This window comes from Antechinus flavipes, chromosome 3 (assembly GCF_016432865.1).
Source record: "Antechinus flavipes isolate AdamAnt ecotype Samford, QLD, Australia chromosome 3, AdamAnt_v2, whole genome shotgun sequence".
NCBI lineage: Eukaryota > Metazoa > Chordata > Mammalia > Dasyuromorphia > Dasyuridae > Antechinus > Antechinus flavipes.
Window position 1 is genome coordinate 345,176,695 of NC_067400.1, and position 10,603 is coordinate 345,187,297.

Genomic DNA, 10,603 nt, shown 5'->3' on the forward strand with positions numbered 1-10,603 from the left:
CATATTAGGTCATATAGAGTTGGGCATGATGAAGCAACAAAGATGTAAGAAGCCTAGGAAAAACAGTGGAAAGTTCTATTATGAAAAGCTATGAATACCAAAGAGAAGATTTTGTTTTATTTTGTATCAACATGAGGAATGGCATTTTTTTCATGTCTGTATTTATTTTCATATTTTAATTTTTCCACATTTACTTGTAAAACAACATTTTTGGTTATGCATCTACATTCTTTTTTTGGTTAAGCATGTACATTATTTTTTTTTACATATTTCTATATGAATTATGTTGAGAGAGAAAAATCAGAACAAAAGGGAAAAAAATGAGAAGAAAAAAAGTGAATATAGCATGTGTTGATTTACATTCAGTCTCCATTGCTTTCTGTTTGCACATAACACTTTCCATCCAAAGTTTATTGGGATTGCCTTGCATCACTGAACAGAACCAAGTCTATCATAGTTGATCATTCTACAATCTTGCTGTTGCTGTGTACAAAGTTTGCTTGTTTAACTTAGCATCAATTAATATGTCTCTCCAAACTTTTCTAAAATCAGCCTGTTCTTTTCTTACAGAAAATGATATTCCATTACATTCATATACCATGATTTATTCCGCCACTTCTCAATTGATGGGCATCTATTTGTTTTCCCATTCTTTACCACCACAAAAAGAGCGGCTACAAACATTTTTGCACATGTGGATCCTTTTCCCTGTTTTATGATTTCTTTGGATACAGATCTAATAATATTACTGCTGGATCAAAGGGTATACACAGTTTTATGCCTTTTTGGACACAGTTTCAGACTTCTTTTCAGAATGGTTGGATCATTTCACAACTCTACCAACAATGCATTAGCATACCAGTTTTCCTTCATCTCCTCCAACATTTGTCCTTCTCTGTTTCCTGTTATCTTAGCCAATTTGATGTGTGTGAGGTGGTACTTCAAAGTTGTTTTCATTTGCATTTCTCTTAGTAAGAATGATTTAGAGTATTTTTTCATATGATTACAAGTTTTTTTTTTTAATTTTGTATCAGAAAAGTATTTGTTCATATCCTTTGAACATTTTTCAAATGGGAAGCAATCACTTTATTAAAAGAAATGATTGATTAATGTGACTTTAACTTCTACATCCCCTTCAGTGCTTATTGAATTGATCTGTTTAACACTCTCAGAAGAACTGTGCAAATCAATAAGATGTTTGTATATTCTCATCTGGAACCAGTCCCAAGTTTTTGAACCTTCACAGCAAGGAATTTTTCTAGTTGTGCTTTGAAGTATCTTAGTGGGAATTTGAATGTCTCTTCACTTTCTTTTCTTTGGCTTCTCTAATTAGGTCAGTAAACCTCAAGTGATTTCACACTGTGGCTGGTGAGGATGATGCAGATACAATGAATGGACCCTTTGGGTTCCATAAGTGTCTTGCTGGTGTTTTTGCATGCCATAACAGTCGAATGGCTTCTTGACTGACTTCTTCTTTGGTGAGACTGAACAGCAATGATCCAGGAAGGGAGGCACCAGCACATGATTGCAGCAATGGTACCTTAACTAAGGAGCAGTTTTATTATTGATACGATCAATTGTGCTAATAGTTTTCCTAATATTAAACCAATCCTTTGCTCTTAAATCCCACCTGGTCATCATGTATCATCCTCATGATAAATGGCTATATTCTTTTTTGCTTACATTTTATTTGAAATTTTTGCATCATTATTTATTTGGGAAATTAGTGTGTAAATGTTTTCTCTGTTTTGACTCTTACTAGTTTAGTTATCAGCATCATATTTATGTCATAAAAGGAATATGGTAGAAGTTCTCTTTTACCAATTATACAAAAAAAATTTATATAGTATTTGAATTATTTGTTCTTTAAATGTTTAGTAGAATTCACAAGTAAGTTCATCTGGCCTGAAGATTTTTTTTTTCCCTTAGAGAGTTCTTTGATAGCATATTCAATTTTCTTTTTATAAAATGGATTATTTAAATATTTTATTTCCTCTTCTATTAATCTGGTCAATTTATAGTTTCATAAATATTCACTTAGATTGTCAGATTAATTTGGCATACAGCTGGGCAAAAGAGGTCCTAATTATTGCTTTAATGTTTTCTTCATTGGTGGCAAATTTACCCTTTGCATTTTTGATGCTAATAATTTGGTTTTCTTTGTTCTTTCTTTAAAAATCAACTTAACCAAAGGTTTATTTACTTATTATTTCTTTTTTTCCAAATAAAAGCTTTTAGTTTTATTTATTAATTCAATAGTTTTCCTACTTTCAATTTTATTAATCACTCTTTTGATTTTCAGAATTTCTAATTTGGTATTTAATTGAAGATTTTTGATTTGTTCTTTTTCTAAATTTTTTTAGTTGCATGCCCAATTCATTAACCTGATCTTTCTCTGTTTATTCCTGTAAACTTTTAGAGATTTGAAATTTTTCTCTAAGTACTGAATTGGCTGCATCCATAAATTTGGGTATATTGTCTCATTAGTATAATTTTCTTTGATGAAATTATTGATTCTTTATGTGATTTGTTGTTTGGTTCACTTATTCTTTAAATTTAGATTACTTAATTTACAATTAATTTTTAATCTATCTTTTCATGGTCCTTTATTACACTTTTTTTTACATCATGATCTGAACAGGATGTATTTACTATTTCTGCATTTGATTGTGAGGTTTTGTATTCCATAATATATGATCAATTTTGGTGTAGGTGCAATATACCAATAGGAAAAATGTATATTTCTTTCTACCTCCATTCAATTTTCTCCAGAAGTGTATTGAGCATATTTAACTTTTTAAAAATTCAATTTACCTCCTTAACTTCTTTCTTGTTTATTTTATGGTTGTATTTAGTTATGAGAGAAAGAAATTGAGGCTATTATAATTTTGATGTTTATTTCTTCTTTATCTCTTTTAATTAAATCTATTTTTGCTTTATTACCCCCATTTTTTAAAATTCAGCTGAAATTAATATATTCTGTTACTCTGTGTTTCTGCTTCAAATATGTTTCTTGTAAACAACATAAAGTAGAATAATGATTTTTCATCCACTCTGTTATTTCCTTTTATTTTATGAGAGAGCTCATCCCATTCTCATTCAATTAGAATTACTAAATGTTTATTTCATTCCATCCTATTCCCTCCCCTGGCTTTTTATCACTTTTTTCCTCTTTTATCACTCTGTCTCTTCTCACCAGTGCTTTTATCCTGATCACTGCCTTGCCCAATCTGCCCTCTCTTCTCTTCTATCTCCCTTCTTTCCCATCTCTCCTACTATTTTTTATATGGTAAGGTAAATTCTCTATCAAATTGAATGTTTATGCTATCGCTGTGAGCCAAATCCAGTGAAATGTTCAGAAAATGTTCAGACTCTCCCTTCTTTCCTTTCCTTGTAATAAGTCTTCCATGTCTCTTATTATATATATATATATATATATATTGTATTTTATATAATTTATTACATTCTTTCTCTACATTTTTTTCTTTTTTCTAGCCTAGTCCTTTTTTTCAATTCTTAACTATTTTTTTAATAATTATATAAAAGTCAACTTAGACCTTGGTCTTTGTTTAAGTATACTCCTTGTAATTGCCTTAATGGAGATATGCTACTTTAGAGTAGCATAGCAACTCTATTTTAGAGAAGCATTTCAAATATCATCTTCCATACAAGAATGTAGAATTTAACCTTACTGAATACCATTTTCCCCTGTTTATCTTTTTTATGCTTCTCTTGAGTATTATATTTGAAGATCAATTTTTCAGTTCAACTCTGGTCTTTCCATCAGGAAAGTTTGAAAGTCCCCTATTTCATTAAAGGTCCATCTTTTCCCCTGAAAAATAATGTTCATTTTTGCTGGGTAGTTGATTCATGGTTTTAATTTAAGCTCCTTTCCTTTTCAAAATATATTCCAAGTCATATAATCCTTTAACATAACAGTCGCTAAGTCCTGTGTAATGCCAATTAGGACTCCTTGATATTTTAATTATTTCTTCCTGGTGAATTGTAGTATTTTGTACTTTACTGTATAGTTTTTGAATTTTTAAAAATCTCTCTCAGGAGGTACTTGGTGGATTCTTTAAATGACTATTATTCCCACTGGTTCTTGGATATTAGTTTGGATAGCAGTTTTCCTTGATCATTTATTGAAATATACCATTCAGGCTCTTTTTTTGATCATGACCTTTAGATCATCCAATAATTTTAAAAAAGTATTTCTATTGAAACAATTTTCAAGGTCATTTGTTTTTTCATGATATGTTATATTTTCTATTTTGTTTTCATTCTTTTGATTTTTGTTTGAGTGATTTTTGATGTCTCATAGTCATTAGCTTCTAATTGCCTAATTCTAATTTTTTAAGGAATTCTTTTCTTCAGTTAGTTTTTGTACCTTCTTTTTCATCTAGTCAATTCTACTATTGAAGAGTTATTTTTTTCAGCTAATTTTATCACTATTTAGCACATTCTATTTTTTTTTATTATAGCTTTTTATTTACAAGATATATGTAAGGATAATTTTTCAGCATTTACAATTGCAAAACCTTTTGTTCCAACTTTTCCCCTCCTTCCCCCCATCCCTTTCCCCAAATGGCAGGTTGACCAATATATGTTAAATATATTAAAGTACAAGTTAAATACAATATATGTATAAATGTGCAAAGAGTTATTTTGTTGTACAAAAAGAATCGGACTTTGAAATAGTGTATAATTAGCCTGTGAAGGAAATAAAAAATGCAGGTGGACAAAAATAGAGGGATTGGGAATTCTATGTAGTGGTTCAAAGTAATCTCCCAGGGTTTTTTCGCTGGGTAGCTGGTTCAAATCCTTACTGCTCTACTGGAACTGATTTGGTTCATCTCATTATTGAAGATTGCCACGTCCATCAGAATTGATCATCATATAGTATTGTTGTTGAAGTATATAATGATCTTCTGGTCCTGCTCATTTCACTCAGCATTAGTTCACGTAAGTCTCTCCAGGCCTTTCTGAAATTTTCCTGCTGGTCATTTCTTACAGAACAATAATATTCCATAATATTCATATGCCACAATTTGTTCAGCCATTCTCCAATTGATGGGCATCCATTTAGTTTCCAGTTTCTGGTCACTATAAAAAGGGTTGCCACAAACATTCTGGCACATACAGCACCTTTTCCCTTCTTTAAAATCTCTTTGGAATATAAGCCCAGTAGTAGCACTGCTGGATCAAAGGGTATGCACAGAATTTTTGAGCATAGTTCCAAATTACTCTCCAAAATAGCTGGATGTGTTCACAGTTCCACCAACAATGTATCAGTGTCTCAGTTTTCCCACATCCCCTCCAACATTCGGCATTATCTTTCCCTATCATTTTAGCCAATCTGACAGGTGTAGCACATTCTATTTTTAAAGAATTTTTCTAAAAAATCAAATGAAGGTGGCCTAGCTGTACCTGATCTAAAATTATATTATTAAGCAGCAGTCACCAAAACCATTTGGTATTGGCTAAGAAATAGATTAGTTGATCAATGGAAAAGGTTAGGTTCACAAGACAGAATAGTCAACTATAGCTATCTAGTGTTTGACAAACCCAAAGATCCTCACTTTTGGGATAAGAATTCATTATTCGATAAAAACTGCTGGGATAACTGGAAATTAGTATGGCAGAAATTAGGCATGGACCCACACTTAACACCATATACCAAGATAAGATCGAAATGGGTCCATGACTTAGGCATAAAGAATGAGATTATAAATAAATTGGAGGAATATAGGATAATTTATCTCTCAGACTTGTGGAGGAGAAAGAAATTTGTGACCAAAGATGAACTAGAAACTATTACCGATCACAAAATAGAAAATTTTGATTATATCAAATTAATAAGCCTTTGTACAAACAAAACTAATGCAAACAAGATTAGAAGGGAAGCAACAAACTGGGAAAACATCTTTACAATTAAAGGTTCTGATAAAGGCCTCATTTCCAAAATATATAGAGAACTGACTCAAATTTATAAGAAATCAAGCCATTCTCCAATTGATAAATGGTCAAAGGATATGAACAGACAATTTTCAGATGATGAAATTGAAACTATTACCACTCATATGAAAGAGTGTTCCAAATCATTATTGATCAGAGAAATGCAAATTAAGACAACTCTGAGATATCACTACACACCTGTCAGATTGGCTAAGATGACAGGAAAAAATAATGATGAATGTTGGAGGGGATACGGGAAAACGGGGACACTGATGCATTGTTGGTGGAATTGTGAACGAATCCAGCCATTCTGGAGAGCAATCTGGAATTATGCCCAAAAAGTTATCAAACTGTGCATACCCTTTGATCCAGTAGTGTTTCTATTGGGCTTATACCCCAAAGAGATACTAAAAAAGGGAAAGGGACCGGTATGTGCCAAAATGTTTGTAGCAGCCCTGTTTGTAGTGGCTAGAAACTGGAAAATGAATAGATGCCCATCAATTGGAGAATGGCTGGGTAAATTGTGATATATGAATGTTATGGAATATTATTGCTCTGTAAGGAATGACCAGTAGGATGAATACAGAGAGGCTTGGAGAGACCTACATGGACTGATGCTAAGTGAGATGAGCAGAACCAGGAGATCATTATACACTTCGACAATGATATTGTATGAGGATGTATTCTGATGGAAATGGATTTCTTTGACAAAGACTCAATTTCAATTGATAAATGATGGACAGAAGCAGCTACACCCAAAGAAAGAACACTGGGAAACGAATGTGAACTATTTGCATTTTTGTTTTTCTTTCCGAGTTGTTTTTTACCTTCTGAATCCAATTCTCCCTGTGCAACAAGAGAACTGCTCGGTTCTGCACACATACATTGTATCGAGGCTATACTGCAACATATTTAACATATATAGGACTGCTTGCCATCTAGGGGAGGGGGTGAAGGGAGGGAGGGGAAAAATCGGAACAGCAGCGAGTGCAAGGGATAATGCTGTAAAAAAAAAAAAAATTACCCTGGCATGGATTCTGTCTATATAAAGTTATTATAAAATAAAATAAAATATATAAAAAAAGAATTTTTCTTCAATATTTGAGCTTCCTTTCCTAAACTGTTGACTTTGTTTCATGTTTCTTTTGCATAATACTCATTTCTTTTCTCAATTTTTCTTTGCCCTCTCTTACTTGATTTTTGTTGTTTGTTGTTGCTGCTAAGACAATTGGGGTTAAGTGATTTGCTCAGAGTCATACAACTAAGGAAGTGTTAAGTATCTGAGGCCAGATTTGAATTCAGGTTCTTCTGACTTCAGGGCTTGGTGCTCTATCCACGAACCACCTAGCTGCCCCCTAATGTTCTTTTTGAGCTCTTTCAAGAATACTTTTTTTGAGGATGGAAAGGGTCCCACATGTGCAAAAATGTTTGTGGCAGCTTTTTGTAGAGGCAAGAAACTGGAAAGTGAGTGGATGCCCATCAGTTGTAGCATGGCTGAATAAGTTATGGTATATGAATGTTTTGGAATATTATTGTTCTATAAAAAAAAAAAAAAATTAGCAGGTTGATTTCAAAAAGGCCTGGAGACACTTACATGAACTGATGCTAAGTGAAATGAGCAGAACCAGGAGATCATTGTACATAGCAACATCAAGATTATATGATGACCAATTCTGATGGATGTGACTCTTCTCAACAATGAGATGATTCAAGACAGTCCCAATGATCTTGTGATGATAAAAACCATGTACACCCAGAAAGAGGATTGTGGGAACTGTGTGGATCACAGAATATAATTTTCACTTCTTTTGTTGTTGTTTGACTGAATTTTATTTTCTTTCTCATTTTTCTTCCTTTTTGGCCTGATTTTTCTTGTCCAGCAAGATCATTGTATATTGTACATGCCTATATTGGATTTACATATATTTTTACCATGTTTAACATCTATTATATTACTTGCCATCTAGGGGAAGGGGTGGGGAGAAAAGGAGAAATTGGAACACAAGGTTTTGCAAGGGGTAATGTTGAAAAATTATTCTTGCATAGTTTTAAAAATAAAAAGCTTCAATTAAATAAAAAAAGGTTTTCATAATTGGAACCAAAATATAGTTACTTAGTTCTAGTATTTCTTTAAAAAAGACATACTAAGATGAAAAGGCAAATAAATAAATAAATGAAAAAGAATATTTTTGATTGAGACCAATTCTTATTCCTTTTTGAAGTTTCACATTTTTAATGCAGTTGTCCTCTTCTGAATTTGTGTTTTGATCTTCCCTGTTGCCATAGTTTTTATGGTTAGGGCTGTTTGTTTGTTGTTGTTGTTTACTCATTTCTTAAAAAATGAGTTCTGCTCCTGGAGTGCAGGGACTACTGCACCCAAATTTTTCATGGGGAGTCAAGGTCTTTGTCAGCTATTATCTGTTCCAAGGCTTCTGGGGTAGCTGCTTGCCCATTGCACTAGAGCGACCCAGTCTAATCATGCCTATTGTGTCCTGGATTCTGGAATCTGGCAGTTTCCCAGCTGCACTTAGACAGAAGGGATCAGAGCTGTTCTGCTGAACCAAAACTGTGAGGCCTTGGTTGTTGATCTGTGTTATGGCCAAGAACACTACACTCTTCTTTTACCCAAGTGAGAGAGAGAGCTTTCCTGAAGTTTTTCTAAGTTTGCATGAGATGGAAAATTGTTTAACTGTCTTTTTGTGGATTCTGCCACTTGAGAATTCTTTTAGAAACTTGATTTAAAATTGTTTCTCAGAGAAAGTAGGGAGAGCTCAGGCAACTTCCTGGCTTCTCTCGACCATCTTCATTGGAATTCTTTAAGCAATCGATAAATAGCCACTTATCAGATATAAAGTAGAGGGTATTCTTATTCAGCTGTTGGTTTGACTACTGATTTCTGACATTCTGAGCTTCTCTTGCACTAGTAGGTAGAATGTAGTAAGGTTAAGTTTGTAATAAAAACAAAACAAATAGCAAGTCTATTTAAATCCTGCTTCATGTATATACTAACTGGGTGATCCTGTACAAATCATTTGGTTTCTTTGTGCCTCAGTTTTCTCACCTATAAAATGGAAGCAGTTACAGGGAACTTAATAGCTTATTTAATTAATTAGGTTTATTTCAGTGAGAAATGTAAGCTCTTTTGACTTCTTAAAGTTAATTTTAGCCCTAGGATTCTATTTTTTGGGGGGGAGGATAGGTAGTTCTCAATTGCAAAGTCCTAAACTTATGCTATGTATCTTGATAAACCCTGTCAAGAAGGGTAAAACTTGATCTTTTAGTGCCATTTCTCTATTCATCCACTTGTCAACTCTATTCTTTTAGGGACTTTTAAAAGCATGTATAAGATCAATTAGGAGAAACACTGAGACTACAACTCTCTCAAAAAAGATACCATAGATTGCTAAGGACAATTGTTTTCAATTATTGCGTTAGTGGGATAATGGTTTTCTTTCTGCTAACCTCAGGTGAATAATATAATCATATATTTTTACATATTTCTAGGACTAAAATGCTGGAAGAAGAAGAGTAATATAAGCTACATTCAGTGCTATAATACTTAGTTTTTTGTGGCATTTATTATTCCATTGTAGGGGTTCAATATTATGCAGCCATAATGTGTTTCACCACTGGGAAAATATTATCCAAGTGCTTTGGTAGTGCTCAGTGGTCTCATTTTACAATTCTTCCCTTCAGGAGAAACCCGTTGTCTAACTGCATTAATAATGCTTTCATTTAAAACTCTTAAGATACATCCTGTTTATCCTTTGATTTAATTCATTAAAACTGTTTTGCAAAATCATTAAACTGATATGCATTTAAGAAATTACTATTTTTGGAATTTCAATTGTATTTTCATTTTTACAACAATGATATGTTAAGAGACAATCCCATGTTGTGTAGGATGATAAAAGGAAAAAAAACATCATTCCATCCTGTGAAGTTTATATGGGGAAATCTTAAACCTGAGTATCTTAAATAATTTCATTCTTTTATCTTTTTTTTTTTTAGGGAAGTGTGCACTTAAAAAATGTTTTGATCATTTTACTTTTTTTCAATTACATGTAAATAAAAAAATTTAGCATTCTTTTTTGTAAATTTTTGAGTGTCAAATTCTCTTCCTCTCTCTCTTCCTCCTTGAAAAGACAATAAATTGTATATAAATTATATATATGCAGTCATGCAAAATATTTTCATATCAATTATACTGAAAAACAAAATGCAGATACCACTCCTCCTCCCCACACATATAAAAAGACAAACAAACAAACAACCCAAAATAATAAACCTAACTCTGTATTCAGACACCATTAATTGTCTCTCTAGAAGGGGATAACATTTTTCATTATAAGCCCTTTGGAATTGTTTCAGGTCATTGTATTGTTGAAAATAACTAAGTAACTTATAGTTGATCATGACACAATGTTGCTGATATTGTGTACAATGTTCTGTTTACTTCAGTTTGCATCAGTTCATGCAATTTTTTTCATATTTTTCTGAAAGCATCCTGTTAATTATCACAGCATAATAGTATGGTAGCGTAATCATATACCACAACTTGTTCAGCATCATTTATCAATTGATGGGTCTTCCCTTAATTTCTAATTCCTTGCCCAGAAGCACAAAAAATGCTGCTAGAAATGTT

General features: G+C 32.5%; 1 pseudogene; it reads right to left on the minus strand.

Moving 5' to 3' along the window:
- Positions 1-1,089: 1,089 nt before the first annotated feature.
- LOC127557228 (40S ribosomal protein S20-like) lies at positions 1,090-1,442 on the minus strand (annotated as a pseudogene).
- Between the last annotated feature and the right edge of the window lie 9,161 nt (positions 1,443-10,603).